We start from the raw sequence: 19,160 nt of genomic DNA, 5'->3' as shown, positions 1-19,160 counted from the left end.
GAAAAATGGAGCTGGGGAATCAGGCTCCCTGACTTCAGACTATACTACAAAGCAACATTCATCAAAACCATGTGGTACTGGCACAAAGACAGAAATATAGATCAGTGGAACAGGATAGAAAGCCCAGAATTAAACCCATGCACCTACAGCCAACTAATCTATGACAAAAGAGGCAAGAATATACAATGGAGAAAAGACAGTCTGTTCAACAAATGGTGCTGGGAAAACTGGAGAGCCACATGGAAAAGAATGAAATTAGAACACTCCCTCTTAACAACACACACAAAAATAAACTCAAAATGGATTAAAGTCCTAGATATAAGACCAGATATTATAAAACTCTTAGAGGAAAACATAGGCCAAAAACTCTCCAACATAAACAACAGCAACATCTTCTTAGATGGACCTCTTAGACTAATGACTTACAAAGTAAACACATGGGACATAATTAAACTTAAAAGTTTCTGCACAGCAAAGGAAACCCTAAACAAAACGAAAAGACAACACAGAGAATGAGAGAAAATCTTTGCAAATGAATTGACTGACAAGGGATTAATCTCCAAAATTTATAAATGCTTCCTACCACTCAATACCAAAAAAAACCCAAACAAACAAACAAACAAAAAAACCAAAAAAACAACCCCTTCAAAAAATGGGCAGAAGATCTAAACAGGCCATCTCCATCTTTGGAGATGTCCAAAAAACATATGGAAAGATGTTCAACATCACTCATTATTAGAGAATTGCAAATCAAAACCACTATGAGGTACTATCTTACACCAGCCAGAATGGCCATCATCAAAAGGTCTACAAACAATAAGTGCTGGAGAGGGTATGGAGAAAAAGGAACCCTAGTACACTGTTGGTGGGATTGTAAATTGGTGCAGCCACTGTGGAATATAGTATGGAGATGCCTCAGAAAACTAAAAATAGAACCGCCATTTGATCCAGCACTCCCACTCCTGAGCATCTATCCAGAGAAAAACATGACCCCCAAAGACACATGTACTCCAGTGTTCATTGCAGCACTACTTGCAATAGCCAAGACATGGAAACAACCTAAATGTCCATCACAGAGGAGTGGATCAAGAGGAAGCGGTACATATACACAATGGAATATTACTCAGCCATTAAAAGGAATGAAATAATGGCATTTTTAGCAACATGGGTGGACCTAGACATTATCATGCTAAGTGAAGTCAGTGAGACAATGAGACAGCAACATCAAATGCTAACACTGACATGTGGAATCTGAAAAAAGGACAGACTGAACTTTTTGCAGAACAGATACTGACTCACAGACTTTGAAAAACTTATGGTTTCCAAAGGAGACAGTTTGGGGAATGGGGGATGTACTGGGGGTGTGGGATGGAAATCTTTTAAAATTGGATTGTACAGCTATAAATGCAATAAATTCATTGAGTAAAAATACAAAATAATAAAAAAATAAAAAAATTTTTGGCTATGCCCATGGCATACTGAAATTCCCAGGCCAGGGATCAAACCCATGCCACAGCAGTGACCCCAGACACAGCAGTGACAATGCCAGTTCCTTAACCTGCTGAGCCACCAGGGAACTCCCTGGATCTTATTTAAAATGTATAATCAGGAGTTCCCATTGTGGCTCAGTGGTTAATGAATCTGACTAGGACCCATGAGGTTGCGGGTTCAATCCCTGGCCTTGCTCAGTGGCTTAAGGATCTGGCGTTGCCATGAGCTGTGGTGTAGGTTGCAGACGCGGCTCGGATCCCACATGGCTGTGGCTGTGGTATAGGCTGGTGGCTACAGCTCCGATTCGACCCCTAGCCTGGGAAACTCCATATGCCACGGAAGCGGCTCTCGAAAGGACAAAAATTAATAAATAAAATAAAATGTACAATTACTTTTAAAATTAGAAATGTATAATTAGTAATTGTAATTACTGGAGTTCCTGTCGTGGTTCAGAGGTAACAATCCTGACTGTATCCATGAGGATGCGGGTTCGACCTCTGGCCTCACTCAGTAGGTTAAGGATCTGGCGTTGCCATGGGCTGTGGTATAGGTTGCAGAGGCAATTCGGATCTGGAGTTTCTGTGGCTGTTATGTTGGCTGGCAGCTGCAGCTCCAATTTGACCCCTAGCCTGGGAACTTCCATATGCCACAGGTGTGGCCCTAGAATAAAAAAAGTAATGTAATTACTAATTGTATAATAGTAATAATAATACTACTAAATAATTACTAAATGTATAATTAGTAATGTATATTTCTAATATATATATTATTTAGAAACATATACATATTTATGTAGATGATACAGATTTTTTTTGTCTTTGTTCTTTTAGGGGTGCACCCATGGCATATGGAGGTTCCCAGGCTAGGGGTCTAATCAGAGCTGTAGCCACTGGCTTACACCAGAGCCACAGCAATGCCAGATCTGAGCCAAGTCTGTGACCTATACAACTCATGGCAACGCCGGATCCTTAACCCACTGAGCAAGGCCAGAGATCGAACCTGGAACCTCATGGTTCCTAGTCGGATTTGTATCCACTGAGCCATAACGGGAACTCCATATAGATGATAGATAAATAGAAAGAAAGTATGCTGGTCATGGACAGAAATAATTTCTGAGACTTCAGATTTTGGTTTTCTGGCATCTCAAAAGATTTCAAATTATGTAAACAAATTCACAAATACTTATTGAGGATATTTCATATGAGAGAAAAGAAGGTGATATTAATAAGAATGTCATTGTCATTTAAATAACTATATTCACTTAATTTACTGATGAGTAACAAACTAATTTCTTTTTTTTCTTTTCTTTTCTTTTTTTTTTTTGTCTTTTTGCGATTTCTTGGGCCACTCCCACGGCATATGGAGATTCCCAGGCTAGGGGTCTAATTGGAGCCATAGCCACCAGCCTATGCCAGAGCCACAGCAACTCGGGATCTGAGCCGCTTCTGCAACCTACACCACAGCTCACGGCAACACCGGATCATTAACCCACTGAGCAAGGGCAGGGACCGGACCCACAACCTCATGGTTCCTAGTCGGATTCGTTAACTGCTGCACCACCACGGGAACTCCACAAACTAATTTCATCAAAGAAATTCCATTCTTACTTTTCAAGTAATATTGTTTATCTAAATCTCATTGGTTTGAAGTTTTATTATATTTAATTTGGTAAAATTTGTTTTGCTTTATAGTTACATATAAGCTATAAGGAAAAGGAATTTTTTAATGTATTTTATTGAAGCACAGTTGTTTTACAATGGTGTGTTAATTTATGCTATATAGCAAAGTGATTCAGTTATACATATTTATACATCCTTTTTCATATTCTTTTCCATTATGTTTTATCACAGGATACTGAATACAGTTCCCTGTGCTGAAGAGTAAGACCTTGTTGTTCCATTGTATACATCATATACAGTTTATACCTGCTAATCTCAAAACTCCCAATCCATCCTTTCCCCACCCATCCCTGTCCCTGTTGGCAAACACAAGTCTGTTCTCTATGTCTGTGAGCCTGTTTTTGTTTCATAGATAAGTTCATTTTTGTCATATTTTAGAGTCCACATATATGTGATTTCATGTGATACTAGTCTTTCTCTTTCTGATTTACTTCAATTAGTAAGATAATCTCTAGATCCAGCCAGGATGTTACAAATGGCAAAAATTTCATTATTTTTCTATGAGCAATATTCCATTGGGTATGTGTACCACATCTTTATCCATTCATCTGTTGATGGACACTTATGTTGTTTCCATCTTGGATACTGTGAATAGTGCTGCTATGAACATTGGGGTGCATGTATGTTTTTGAATTATAGTTTTGTCTGGATATATGCCCAAGAGTGGGATTGCTGGATCATATGGCAATTATATTTTTAGTTTTTAAAGGAACCTCCATACTGTTTTCCCTAGGGGAAAATTTACATTCCCACCAACAGTGTAGGAGTATTCCTTTTTCTCCACACCTCTCCAGCATTTTTTATTTGCAGACCTTTTAATGATGGCCATTCTGACTGGTGTGAGGTGGTATCTCACTGTAGTTTTGATTTGCATTTCTCTAATAATCAGTAATGTTGAATGTCTTTTCAGGTGCCTGCTGGCCATCTGTATATCTTCTTTGGAGAAATGTCTATTTAGGTTTTCTGCCCATATTTTGATTGGGTTGTTCAGTGTTTTTTATTGTTGAGTTGTAAGAGCAGTTTGTATATTTTGGAAATTAAGCCCTCATTGGTCGCATTGTTTGCAAATGTTTTCTCCCAGTCCATAGCAGTTGTCTTTTCATTTTGTTTATGATTTCCTTTGCCGTACAAAAGCTTATGAGTTTGATTAGGTCCCATTTGTTTATTTTTGCTTTTATTTCTATTGCCTTGGGAGATTGATCTAAGAAAACGCTATTCCAATTAATGTCAGAGAATGTTTTGCCTATGCTCTCCTTTAGGAGTTTTATGGCATTATGTCTTATATTTAAGTCTTTAAGCCATTTTGGGTTTATTTTTGTGTATGATGTGAGGATGTGTACTAACCTCATTGATTTACATGCATCTGTCCATTTTTCCCTGCACCACTTGCTGAAGAGACTATCTTTTCTCTGTTGTATATTCTTGTCTATTTTGTCAAAGATTAATTGACCACAGGGTGTGGGTTTGTTTCTGGGCTCTTTATTCTGTTCCATTGACTCATTTTTCTGTTTCTGTGCCAATATCATGTTGTTTTGATAATTGTAACTTTGTAGTATTGTCTGAATTCTGGGAGAGTTATACCTTCTGCTTTGGTTTTTCCCCTCAGGATTGCTTTGGCAATTCTGGGTCTTTTATGGTTCCATATAAATTTTAAAATCATTTGTTCTAGTTCTGTGAAGAATATCATGGGTAATTTGACATGGATTGCATTAAATCTGTAGATTGCTTTGCGTAGTATGGCCATTTTAACAATATTAATTTTTCCAATCCAAGAGCATGGGATATCTTTCTACTTTTTAAAATCATCCACAAATTCTTTTACTAGAGTTTTATAGTTCTCAGCATATAAGTCTTTCACCTCCTTGGTCAGATTTATTCCTAAGCATTTTTTTTAATGTGACTTTAGAAGGGAATTTTTTTTACATTCACTTTCTGATATTTCATTGTTAGTGTAAAGAAATGCAACCAATTTCTATGTGTATATCTTGTATCAAGAAGCTACCTTGCTGAATAGGAAAAGTAATTTAAGTGGAGTTTTACATTTGTACATTTTTCAGTATCTTTAATGTAGCATATTTATTTATTTATTTATTTATTTGGTTTTTAGAGCAACACCTGCAGCATATGGAGGTTCCCAGGCTAGGGGTCCAATCAGAGCTACAGCCGCTGGCCTACACCACAGCCACAGTATTGTGGGACTCAAGCTGCATCTGAGACCTAAGCCACAGCTCTCAGCAATGCTGGATCCTCGACACACTGAGCGAGGCCAGGGGTCAAACCCACATCCTCAGGGATAATAGTCAGATTCATCTCTGCTGTGCCATGAAGGGAACTCCGAATTTTTACATTTTACGTTTAAAAAATTTTTTTTAATTTTAATTTTTTTACTTTTTAAATTTTTAATTTTTTTAAATTATATTTTAATGTAGAATGTTTATCTGTACTAAAATAATTTAAGTCCAGGGAGTTATGAGAATTTTATTTCTTTAAACATAGTCGTTACATGACAAGTTTGAGAAACTGCTTTAGCGGGTGATTCTCTCAAATCAAAGAACCAAATGGGGTCTTGGAATAAGCACTGACTCAGAGAGCGAGGTCAGTGTCATGACTTTCCCATTAAATGTCTGTCAGCCCTTAAGCAAGTCCCTTCTCCCCTTCTGGGCTTCAGTGTCTTTACTGGCAAGTGAGAGTGTTGGACCTTATGATATCTAGAGTTCATTCCAACCCTGACCTGAGATTCTCAGTTTAAGCAGTAGAGGATGAATTCCAAAACATTTTTGAAAAGCAAAACAAACAAAATCAAAACAAAACAAAACAAAAAAGCTCCCAAAGTTCAAGTGTCATATTGCCCCCTTCTGGACTTTTGTAGTATTCACATGAGTGAGATGAAAAACCCAAAAGCCTGTGTGGCTGAAATATGATAGTTCAAATCCCTCTCCTTCTCACAAACAAGTTAGAAAGCCAGGTTTGAAGGTTTTCTAATAGAAGTATTAGAGACAACCCAGGAAAGGAGAAAGGGTAAAGGACACTAAAGGAGTAGGTGTTGACATGGGGGTGGGACTGGACTCAGGAGAGTCTGACACACAGTTTTATCTCCGTTATTTCTTCAATAGAATAACTATTATTAACTATCCTTTATCAAGCGCCTACTAGTGCCAGGAACCAATTTTTTTAATCCTTTGACACCTTTTCCAGCCAGGCCTAGAATACCTGTCAGCTCTGAATGCTTCCTGCTTATTCTCACAATGTTGTCCCTTTTCCTCTTTAAGTTCTCCCCATTCTGTGAAGATGGCTCCCTTCCCATCTCCTCTTAACCACACTGCTACTATCCTGTGGCACCTGAGATCTGTATCCCATAATCTGTTCCTTGACCTCACATTTCTTACATCTCCTTTGTGTGAATCAAGCCTCCTTGAGAGCAGTGTCCATGGCATCATGTCCATGTGGTTTGGTAGTAATCTCTCATATGTACTCTAAAGTAGGAAAACCAAGCTTCTGATTTTCTTCTCCAGACTTGCTCCTCTCACATCTTGCTGACCGGCAACACATCCTGCTAGCTGAAGCCGAAACCTTCAACTCCTCTTTTTACCTTATATCTCACGTTCGACCTGTCACCAGATTTTATAAGCTCTGCTTTCAAAATATATCCAGGACACCACCCTGCTATTCCATTATTATCCAAACCACAATCATCCATGATCATCCCATTATTACCACTGAGTCCAAGCCACCATTAGGTTTTGACTGGATTATAGTTATAGTTTTTTTAGCTGGTCTCAGAGCTTCTGGTTTACCTGGCCCCTACCAGTCAGGTAAGAAAGAGGCTCTAAGACCAGCTCAGACATGGTCTGTTCCAAGCAGAGCATCCAGAAAGATCCCTCTAAAAGATGGCAGATCATGTCACCTCTCTATTCAAAACCCTTGGAGGGCTTCACTTCTCAGAGTAAAAGCCAAGAGCCTTAAAATGGCCTTCAAGGCTCTGTCCAGTATGGTCCTATTCCTTTTGGATGTTGCTTTTCCAGTCTCCATCTCATTCCAGTCCAGTTACACTGGTCTCCTCGCTTTTACCTGAGGGCACCAGGCCCTCTCCTCCTTTCTGCAAACGCCTACTGAGCCCTTAAGGATCATTCTGGGTGACACCTTTTTCAGGAAGCTTCAGGTGAGGTTTTATTTTGTACTTCCAACATCTGTGGCTAATACTGTGATTTTCTCTACGTCTTTGTACAATTATGACTTCTATGTGGGCTATCTCTCTCATAAATCAGATTATAACTTCCTTCAGGGTAGTGATCATACTTGACTTATTTAGACTATATTCATAAGAGCTACAGTAATCAAGTTAGTATGTGAGGATAGACCAAAAGATCAAAATAGAGTCCAGGAACTAACATACATATTTGGCCAGTTGATTTTCCACCAAAGCACCAAGCCAATTCAGTGGGGAAAATGAACTCTCTTTTAACAAACAGTACTAGATCCATAGTATGTCTGTGTAAATGAAAGTTGAATCTTGACCTCTATCCCACACCCTACACAAAAAATAATCTGAGATGGATCATTGACTTAAACATAAAACCTACAACCATAAAATTTCTAAAATGTACAGAGGAGACAACAGGACCTTGAAGTAGGGTGAGTTTTTTGGTTTTTTGTTCGTTTGTTTTTGTGTTTTGGCCATGCCCATGGCAATGTGGAAGTTTCCAGGCCAGGGATTGATCACACACCACAGCAGTGACCTGAGCCATAGCAATGACAACACCAGATCCTTTAACTGCTAGGCCACCAGGGAACACCAAAGGGCAAGTTTTTTAGATTGGATACAAAAACTACAAGCCATAAAAGGGGAAAAAATTGATAAATTCAACTTCATCAGAATTTAAAATGTCTGGATATCAAAAGATACCATTAAGAAAACCAACAGACGGATGGGATTGTAAATTGGTGCAACCACTGTGGAAAACAGTATGGAGATGCCTCATAAAACTAAAAATAGAACTACCATTTGATCCAGCAATCCCACTTCTGGCATCTATCCAGAGAAAACCATGACTCAAAAAGACACATGTACTCCAATGTTCATTGCAGCACTATATGCAATTGCCAAGACATGGAAACAACCTAAATGTCCATCAACAGAGGAGTGGATCAAGAGGAAGCGGTACATATACACAATGGAATATTACTCAGCCATTAAAATGAATGAAATACCAGCATTTTTAGCAGCATGGATGGACCTAGAAATTATCATGCTAAGCGAAGTCAGCCGTATAATGAGACACCAACATCAAGTGCTTTCACTTACAAGTGGAATCTGAAAAAAGGGCAGACTGAACTTCTCTGCAGAACAGATGCTGACTCACAGACATTGAAAAACTTATGGTCTCCAGAGAAGACAGTTTGGGGGGTGGGGGAGATGTGCTTGGGTTGTGGGATAGAAATCCTGTGAAATTGGATTGTAATGATCATTATACAACTACAGATGTTATAAATTCATTAAAAAAAAAAGAAAACCAACAGAAAAATCATAGACTAGACTATATATCCAGGACTCTGAACGGTATCTGGCCTACAATAAATGCTCAGTTAAATATGTGTTGAGCAAATGTATAAAAGACTTGGCTCTTTTCTACAAAAACACATGGCTATTCTAATGGGTACAGCCAGTTGAGGTGTCACTACCCTGTGATTGTGGAGTGGGCAGTGCTAGAGGGGAAGTCTATTGTATTGGAGGAAGGAAAGGTATCAAAATTCACTAGTAGAAATAAAAATGTGTTGTCAGCAAATTCAGCAGACCACATACAGGTCACTAGGACCTACAGAAAATCAGACAAAATAAGGCATACCAGTAGAATAATCATAAGTAAATTAGCTAAAAACACAGGAAGAATTTCACCAAATGGAGTAGAAGGCATATGCCTCATTCTTGGTTGCCTCAGTAATGCTAATGATTTTATAATGAGACGCTATAACTAGGAAATAAAGGTGAAGTTACAAGTGATTTACCTCAGATCTTAAGAGGATTGGGGAAGAGTTTTATCATAAACAAAAGATGGGGTCAGGAAGGGAAATTTGGGGATTAGGATAAAACCAATCCTGCAGACTTGGGACTGCATCTGGGCATGGCAGAGACCCGGGCTGACTGTCCATTCTGGTTTGCTACAGTTACCCATACCCATACTGTACTGGGCAGCTGTTTCATGTTATTTTAGATTGCTTCCCTGCTCCTGCTGTAACTAGGTCAGTTAGGCAATAGAAGTCTTCGGTATAATTATTTTGAATTAACATAGTTCTTTTTTTTTTTTTTTTTTGTCTTTTTAGGGCCGCACTTGCAGTACATGGAGGCTCCCACGTTAGAGGCTGAATTGGAGCTGTTGCTGCCAGTCTGCGCCAGAGCCACAGCAAAGCCAGATTGAAGCTACATCTGCGACCTACACCACAGCTCATGGCAACACTAGATCCTTAACCCACTGAGCAAGGCCAGGGACCAAACTCAAAACCTCATGGTTCCTTGTCGGATTCGTTTCCACTGCACAACGGGGAACTCCAACATAGTTCTATTTTACTCTTAAAACCACCACTTATATGCTAATCAATACTCTCTTTTATTATTTATTTATTTATTTTGTCTTTTTGCCATTTCTGGGGCCGCTCCCTTGGCATATGGACGTTCCCAGGCTAGGGGTCGAGTCGGAGCTGCAGCCACTGGCCTACGCCAGAGCCACAGCAACATGGGATCCGAGCCGCGTCTGCAACCTACACCACAGCTCACAGCAACACTGGATCCTTAACCCCACTGAGCAAGGCCAAGGATCGAACCCACAACCTCCTGGTTCCTAGTCGGATTCGTTAACCAATGAGCCACGACGGGAACTCCCCAATACTCTTTTAAAGAGAGGCATGGAATGATCCAGTCAATGACTTCTCTGGCATCATTCAGGGTGAAAAATCAAGATGAGACTCCTACTTATGATAAATTTATTTTCAGCCTACCAACATTCTTCATTTAATGAGCACGTATTAAATACCTATTATATGCCAAAAACTGCTTCTTTGCTTGATGAGTTTACTGAGGATCTAATGTCCTGGACACTTACTGAGTGTGCATGACTTAAAATAGGCCATCTGCTGCTGAGATAAGCACATTGGGTACCAATGTTCACTGTTTGAAGTACATTCTATGTTTCTACTGAGAACATTGACTGGAAGGGACCTTGCAGTTCTACGTAAGACAAATCTTAATTGTATGAGTGAATGGTACTTCAGGGGTCCAAGCAATGCAAGTGGGTTATGGAACACTCTGGTGGGGAGTAGGGAGGGAGGAGTGGTTCTTACATTCAGCGATGGAAATAAACATCCAATCTTTCTACTGTGCCTTTCTGATCTAAAGGTTTTTTGTTTGTTTGTTTTTGGTCTTAAAAGATTCTTTTATGATGCTGCTCTTTTACACGATAAAATCAATTAGGAACAATCATTAATTAGTGGGGGTTTTGGGGTTTTGTTTTTGGGTTTTTGTTTGTTTGTTTTTGGCTGCCCAAGGCATATGGAGTCTCCAGGCCAGGGATCAAATCCAAGCCACAATTGCAACCTAAACTGCAGCAGTGGCAATGCCGGATCTTTAACCCACTGCACCAGGCAGGGATTGAACCTGCATCCCAGTGCTCCCAAGATGTCACCAGTCTGGTTGCACCACAGCGGGAACTCCCATTAATTGATGTTTTGAATGGCAGGAACAAGTCCCATTGTGCCACAGCAGGAACTCGCATTAAATGATGTCCTATATTTACATTAGAAACATCACCTTTGGGGCCTTGGATTACTAATCCCATTGATCTGCCATAGCTTTCAAACCTCAGGCAGGGATGCGTTGTTATGAACCTAATTTGAAAGAAAAGCAAGTACTTTCCTGCCCTCTGAATTATCCACCCAGGGGGCTCTTCTCTGTTTGGTTTTATTTTATTTTACCGTTTTTTTTATGGCCTCAACCTGTGCCATATGGAAGTTACCGGGCTAGGGGTCAAATCAGAGCCACAGATGCAGACCTACGCCACAGCCACAGCAATACTGAATCTGAACCACATCTGTGACCTACACCACAGCTGTGGCAAGGCCAGATCCTTAACCCACTTAGCAAGGCCAGGGATTGAACTTGCATCCTAATGGACACTATGTAGGATTCTTAACCCGCTGAGCCACTACAGGAACTCCAGAGCCGGTTTTTCAAAGGTAAACAGCTCTTTGCCATGGTAATTACTTAACGAAATGAGACAAGCGAGTTGTTGCTTCTTAACAGCTCATGCTTAAAATAAATAAATACATATATACATAAGTGGTGCTACTAAGAATTTACCTAGGCAGGAAGGTAGTATTCCTTATATGAATCCAGGAGATAGGTACAAATACCTCAGTTTTATAGATAAGGGCATTTTAGTCAGCATAGGGAAGCCAGGCAATTCTGCCCGTCTGGGATTCAAGCCCAGGCAGGGAGGCTCCAATTTCAGACATCTTAACCACTACAGTGGGCTACACAGTTATTTTCAGTGCGTTTTTACAACAATAAAGTAATTTTTATGTCTAGAATTTAAGATTTGGCATAAGGAAAGTTGACTGCTTTGTTCTATGCATCTGTAGCTTCATACAGAGAAAGCTTTCAATAAATGTCCTGGTGAATAAATGAGTAAACAAATGTAGACAGTCACAGGTTTTCTCTCTGTTGCCTCCGTCTATCACCAATAGTTTTCTTCCTCCCTTTCTCACTGCCCACCCTTCACCCTCAAACTTGGTTAATAATAAACTTATCCTGTGTTCCCTCAGCTCAATGCTAACCAACAAACTAGTACTTCTATGCTTCAGTAATTGAATGTCCTGCTTAGGACGCACAAAGGGAGCAGACAGTCCAGCTGGGATGTGGAATGCAAAGTGAGAATTCCAGAAGATGCACCAGTTTAGAGCCACAGGCACTGAGAAGAGGCAGAGTATGTGTCCACTTGGGGAACACAGGGACTCTAAGACTGAAATTCTCTTACCTCATCCATTCTCCAAGATCTGCACCACCCATAGGATGCTTCACTCACTCATTTAACATTTATTGAGCATCTACTATATATCAACACTATATGACATTAAATTATACAAATTAATAATTATAAAAATGTGTTTTATTTTTAGCACAGATACATATAAAATTATAACAATAATAGCACAACAAAGGAGAAGAGTGAATAGAGCTATAAAGGAGTAAACTTTCTCAATCTCACTGGAATTAAATTAATATAAATTTAAACTAGGTTCTGATAAATTAAAATGTGCATTTTAAGCCCTAGAGCAACCACTCAAAAAATAAGTAGTAATATATAGTCAAAAAAATAATTAAAAGTTGGCGCTCCCTAGTGGCCTAGTGGTTAAGGATCGAGCATCGTCACTGTAGTGGCTCAGGTTCAATCCCTGGCCCAGGAACTTCTGCATACCACAGGTACAGCCAAAAATAAATAAATAAATAAAAACCTGTACATAGAGTTAAATAATAATAAAAATAATTAAAAGGCTATTCACATGCAGAAGAATGACGTTAGACCCCTACATCACACCATAAACGAAAAGTTAACTCAAAATGCATCAAAGATCCAAATATAGGAGCTAAAATTGTAAAGCTCTTAGAGGAAAATACAGGCCTGAATCTTCACAACCTTGGGTTAGGCAACAATTTCTCATATCTGACACCAAAAGAACAGGTAACAAAAGAAAAAACAGATAGACTGGATATCACCAATTAAAAACTTATATGCTTCAAGGACATCATCAAGAAAGTGGAAAGACAAACTACAGAAGAGGAAAATTTTCTTGCAAAGTATGTATCTGATAAGGGATTTGTATCTAGAATCTATAAATAAAACAATTCAGTAATAAAAAGGTAAATAACCCAATTAAAAATGGACAAAGGATCTGAATAGGCATTTCTCCAAACAAGATATACAAGTGGCCAGTAAGCACATATACATCATGAGCCATCAGGGAATGCAAAGCCACAATGGGATACAACTTCACAAGCGCTAGGATGGCTAGAATGAAAACGATAGGTAATAACAGGTGTTAGAGTGGATGTGGAAAAACTGGAAACTTCATACACTGCTGGTAGGAATGCAAAATGGTGCAGCATCTTGAAAAACAATCTGTCAGTTTTTAAAACAGTTAAAGTTATCTTATAATCTAGCATTTATAGTGCTAGGTATATACCTTAGAGAAATGAAAACACATCCACACAAAAACATACACAAATGTTCATAGTAGTTTAACTCATAATAGCTAAAAGTAGAGACAACCCAAATATCCATCAACTGATGAAGGGATAAAGATAATGTGGTATGTCTATACAGTGGAGTATTATTCATCAATAAAAAGAAATGCAATACTGATACGTGCTACAATAAGGACAAACCTTGAAATCATTCGCTATGTGAAACAGTCACAAAGGACCATACATTGCGTAATTCCATTTACATGAAATATTCTGAATAGACAAATCTATAGAAACAAAGTAGATTAGTGGTTGGCTAGGGTTTAGGGGGAGGAGTTGGGAAAGCTGGTTAAGCAGAGTAGCATTTTTTAGGGTAATAAAAATATTCTAAAATTGATTGTGGTGATACAAATATGTACAAGTCTGTGCATATACTAAAATCCACTGAATTTTACACTTTTTTTTTGTGAGGGAGGAGGGTTCTGCACCCAAGGCATGTGGAAGTTCCCCAGGGCTAGGGATCAAACCCAAATCACTGTAGCAACCAAAGCCACAGCAATGACAATGATGGATCCCCAACCTGCTGAGCCATAGGGGACTCTGAATTGTATTTTTTTTTTTTTTTTTAAGGGCTGCACCTGCGACTCATGGAAGTTCCCAGGCTAGGGGTCAAATTGGAGCTGCAGCTGCCAGCCTACGCCATAGTCATAGCAACGCAGCATCTGAGCCACATCTGTGGCCTATGCCTTAACCCACTGAGCAAAGCCAGGGATTATTAAACCCACATCCTCATGAATACTAGTTGGGTTCCTAACCCACAGAACCACAATGGGAACTCCTGAATTGTACACTTTAAATGAGTGAATTATATGGTATTTGAATTACATCTCAATAAAGCTGCTGGCAGTTCCCATTGTGGCGCAGCGGAAATGAGTCTGACTAGTATCCATGAGGATGTGGGTTCGATCCCTGGCCTTGTTCAGTGGGTCAAGGATCCTGCATGAGCTGTGGTATAGGTCAAAGATGTGGCTCGGATTCCTCATTGCTGTGGCTGTGGAGTAGGCTGGCAGCTGCAATTCAACCCCTAGCCTGGGAACTTCCATATGCCACAGGTGCGGCCTTTAAAAGCAAAATAAATAAAGCTGTTAGAAAACATTTAAAATAACTAAAGGAATTAAAATATTACACCAGAAAATATTCCTTAATGCAAACTATACAGCCAGCTGCCATCAAATCTTTTTCTTACTACCTTGACCATATTTTTAGACTAAACACAACCTTCCAATTCCAGACCATTCCTGTTTCCTTCTGCCATTCACGTCTCTGCCCACATCTTCCATTCCAGCTCACAGTCCTAACAGCTACCCTCCCTTTCAGAATTTCACTTAGATCTTGCCTATTGATCTTTGCTCACACTGTCCAAAAAGGCTGGAACAAAGAAATAGACAATCATGTAATGTTAGCGGAAGAAGCCTCAGTGCTCCTCCCCTCTCACCCCTTCACTTTAGGGCTTAGGAGACAAGAGCCCAGAGAGGTTACATGACTTATCCATGGTTTCCAAGGTTTCCAAAATATTTTGTCTTCCACTCACCTCCTCTAAAAAGCCTTCATTCATTAAGCGCACATTTCCTTATCTTCCTACCAATCTCCGCAGCTTTACTGCACTACTGAACAGTATCAAATGCATTCATCTCAAGACGTCATTCACATTTAAACTCAAATCTTGCAACCCAGAGAGGAAAAAAGCAGCCCTTTTTTCCATGGTTCCTATATCTGATGTCCCAGCTACTGCGGCTTTTTCTTTTTCTGTTGTCTTGAACAAATCAAAATTCATAGGAGGCTGGCCTTTGGACCAGCTGGGAAGAAACACAGAAACAAGATCCCTGCCTGGTTTCCATAAAGGGCATTCCTTCAACTTACTCCACAGAAAACCATTCATAAGGTCTTCAGTAAAGAGCAATTTAGTCCATATAAAATATAGCCTCTCCAATTTTAAAATGCTCTCAGGGAAGAAAATGGTAACAAAGAGTACTCACATGTCTTTATAAGTTTATACCTGTAGATATACCAGGATCAAAGATTAAGCTGCTTTTTGAAACCAAATAAATTATTCATCTTGATGAGAAACAGAAAATCCTCTAGGGAGGCAGGAAATTCAGAAATCATGTAGGTACAAGCAGTCATTCTGGATTTTACATGAAGAGAAACTACATTAAAACCAAACTGGTCTTCCAAGCGAAGGAAGTCACATAGTAAATAATAATGCAAATCCATTAAGAAAAAAAAAAAATGAGTCCTACCTGGCTTGGAAAAGCAAAATTAACAGCTCTCTGAAAGGAGAGGAAGGTCGCCTTCCCGTGTCTGGCTGAGCCTTTGCTGCTCCAAGAACTGCTGGGAGCCCGCGTCTGCACAGAGGGCCTTCAAGACTGAGGAAGAGAAAGGCAAATGTAATTAGGGATGCTTTCTTTCCCAGAGCAGGGGACAGATTTGGGGCTGACTGAAGAAGTGATTACACAGTGCTGTCGAGGCAGTTTAAGTGATGCCCACCAGGGAGGCAAGGGAGGAGGCTTTTGGAACTAGTTCTGAGAATTGCACACTGTTCCACTGACCTGATATTTCTGGCTGAAAAAATTTCCCCAAGGAAGCGAGTGAAAGTAGATAATGAATACCTCTTATCTCATGGGATAGCCCAGGAGCAGAGTGTGAGCTCTAGAGACCAGGTATTATTTAAATGTATAAAATGGCAAAAAGATCACTGACCGAACATGGAAAGATCATGAATTATGCACCAAAAAGGTTTCTGCTGTGATTCTCAGTCCACATTCCCCCTCTTCCCTGCCCTGCACTATTTTAATCTGAATTTTCTATATTATTTATCATCGTAAAGAAAAGGGGTGTGTAGGGGAAGAGCCATGAGGTCCATGAAAATGGGCACATCTCTGAGAGCTTCATGATAATTGTTATGCACATATAAGCAAAGATATCTGCAAAGTGCCAAAGTTCTGGATATGTGGTATCCAACTGTGAACAGGGAGGAGGGAAATTAAATTGGGGTGGAGGTGGAGAATTCAAGAAACCCTTTCACATTTTACCCTGTTTACGTCCATGGGTGGTTTTTTCGTAGTGGTTGCTGTTTTGACTATTTATGATTACAAGAGAGATTTCCTTGGCTGAAGGACTAAAAACACACATTTATCTCCAGTTTCTAGGGAGCATAGCCTCTCTATGATGACCATGTATGAAAAAGGAATTCATCCCGGACACAATCAACTGGCCCACCCACATGGTATAGTCTAGACCAGCATTCCAAAGTGGAGATTTTCCCAAGTTTTGAGTTCAGAAGAAGGATGACTTGGAAAGAAATGAAATCTGGCATCATATTCAACCATTCAAGTGGTTGAAAGGGTGACACAGTTATCAAGTGACTAGAAAATACACCCCCAGGCAAAAGGGGATGCCCCAGCATTGGGGATGAAAACAAAACACAGCCTACAGTGCACATACCTGCACAGGGCTGGGGGGACACGGAGAGGGAAGGCGTTAAAGTTCTAATTGAGACTGTGTGTGTGTGTGTGTGTGTGTGTGTGTGTGTGTGTGTGTGTGTGTGTGTGTTTGCCATTTCTTGGGCCACTCCCATGGGATATGGAGATTCCCAGGCTAGGGGTCTTATCAGAGCTATAGCCACCAGCCTTCGCCAGAGCCACAGCAAGGTGGGATCCGAGCCGTGTCTGCGACCTACACTACAGCTCACGGCAACGCTGGATCCTTAACCCACTGAGAAAGGCCAGGGATCCAACCCACAACCTCATGGTTCCTAGTCGGATTCGTTAACCACTGTGTCATGATGGGAACTCCCTAATTGAGACTATTAGCTGTGTACATGCCACATTTGTTTTTGTTTGTTTCTCTTGAAGTTAGGGCTTTGGGAATCCTGAAGAGGAACAGCATAAGGGACAGTAGGCCCCAGACCGTGGGGGGAATTCTCTTCTGAACTGAGTTTTGCTATTTCAGAATATTCAGGAACAGTCCCAGAGATATATTTAACTGCTGCTTGGGCCTTGTTCCCAAACAGATTTGGGGCCTGGAAGTGGATTAATTATGTATGACACTGGGATAGAGCCATGTCTCCATCAGGCTGCATCTTCTTCTCTCACTGAGCTGTAGTCCCAGAGTAAGAAGACCAGGTTACCTTTGCACAGAGGAGTCACTAACAAGGAGATGACAGAGATGGAAGAAAGGCATGCGGGTCCCGCGAACCTTCCTGTCTGAGCCAAGGTGGTGTCAGGAGCCTTATGACCAAGCTGTGCTGAAACTGTGGTTATGTCAGAGGCTGAATCTGGTCCTAAGGATTTTAGTCTGTGAGGGATTTATCTGAGGCCTGCAGATGAGGGCATTTAAAAATACCTGATTGGAGCCTGAACTAAGTGCGAAGGATGGGGGAGGAAGGGGACAGATGGTGGAATATGCCTGCCTGGAAAGGACCTCTGCCAAGTGTCAGGAATGATGAGTAGTAGAAACCCAAGGGCAGTCATGACCACTGCCCTACCAGTCAGAATCTTGGCACCATCTCTGGCTTCTCTCTTCCCCTCACCCAGTCCTGCGGATCCTCTTCCTTCAAACCACCCCAGTCCTTTTACACATTATCCTGACCATCACCTCTACTGGGCAGGGGTGGATCCCACAAAAACATGCTCTAAGGTACCAGCAGACCAGGGCACCAAAGAGAGGAAGCAGCAGAAGTCTTAAAATATTTTGATATTTGATCATTTTTCAATGCATCTAAACAATCATCATAAGAAAGAAATCAGAACTTGGGTTTTATTGGATTTAGTTATGTTTAGCTTTGCTTAACTTTGAATTGCACGTGGAGGATGAAGGTAATGGCCTTTAAAGGTCTTAATCTTACCCTGTACCTAGTTGGCTGAAACAGACTTTGAACACGCTTTCCTACTTCCTGTCTTATCTAGTTCAACTTTATTTTCTAAGAAACCATCTGCAGGATCTTTCTAAAATGTAGATATTACTTCCCATTTAAAATCCTTCATTAAAATGACTATATGATAAAGTTCAATCTCCATTGCATGGTCTAGAAAGCTCTTTAAGACCTGGCTCTTCAAGACATATAAACAACCTAAATGTCCATCCACAGATGAATGGATAAAGAAGCTGTGGTACATATATACAATGGAATATTACTCAGCCATTAAAAAGAATGAAATAATACCACTTGCAACATGGATGGACCTAGAGATTATCATACCAAGTGAAGTAAGTCAGAAAGAAAAGGATAAATGTCATATATCACTTACATGTGATAAAATTTATGATAATATGTGATATATGTGATATGTGAACGTGACACAAATGAACTTATCTAGGAAACAGACTCACAGACATAGAGCACAGAACTGTGGTTGCCAAGGGGGCAGGGAGGTGGAAGAGAGATGGATTGAGAGTTTGGGGTTAGCAGATGCAAACTATTACATACAGAATGGAAAACAACAAAGACCTACTGTATAGCATAGGGAACTATATTCAGTATCCTATAATAAACCACAATGGAAAAGAATATTAAAAAAAATCTACCTCTTGATTTTATTTCTAGCCTCATTTCTCATTTCCCTGGATCCCTCCCATTCACAACCCACCCCCGCCCCCACCACATACCCTGACAGAGTTCAGGACATGCTACCACATACAGGGCACCAAAATATATTGACTATTTTAAGCAGGAAGGTGCTTTTGACTTCCTTCCCTCC

At 40.1% G+C, this 19,160-nt stretch overlaps 1 protein-coding gene across 1 annotated transcript in view; it reads right to left on the bottom strand.

Moving 5' to 3' along the window:
* NIM1K (NIM1 serine/threonine protein kinase) overlaps positions 1-19,160 on the bottom strand; it is a 72,258-nt gene that overhangs the window by 37,360 nt on the left and 15,738 nt on the right. The window contains exon 2 of the mRNA XM_021077039.1: positions 15,702-15,827. The gene's annotated coding sequence lies outside the window, so the exon portion shown is untranslated. The remainder of the gene's footprint in view (positions 1-15,701; positions 15,828-19,160) is intronic.

Source organism: Sus scrofa, chromosome 16 (assembly GCF_000003025.6).
Source record: "Sus scrofa isolate TJ Tabasco breed Duroc chromosome 16, Sscrofa11.1, whole genome shotgun sequence".
Lineage (NCBI taxonomy): Eukaryota > Metazoa > Chordata > Mammalia > Artiodactyla > Suidae > Sus > Sus scrofa.
The sequence above is the reverse complement of the archived record's forward strand: the minus strand, read 5'-3'. Positions and strand labels throughout refer to the sequence as shown.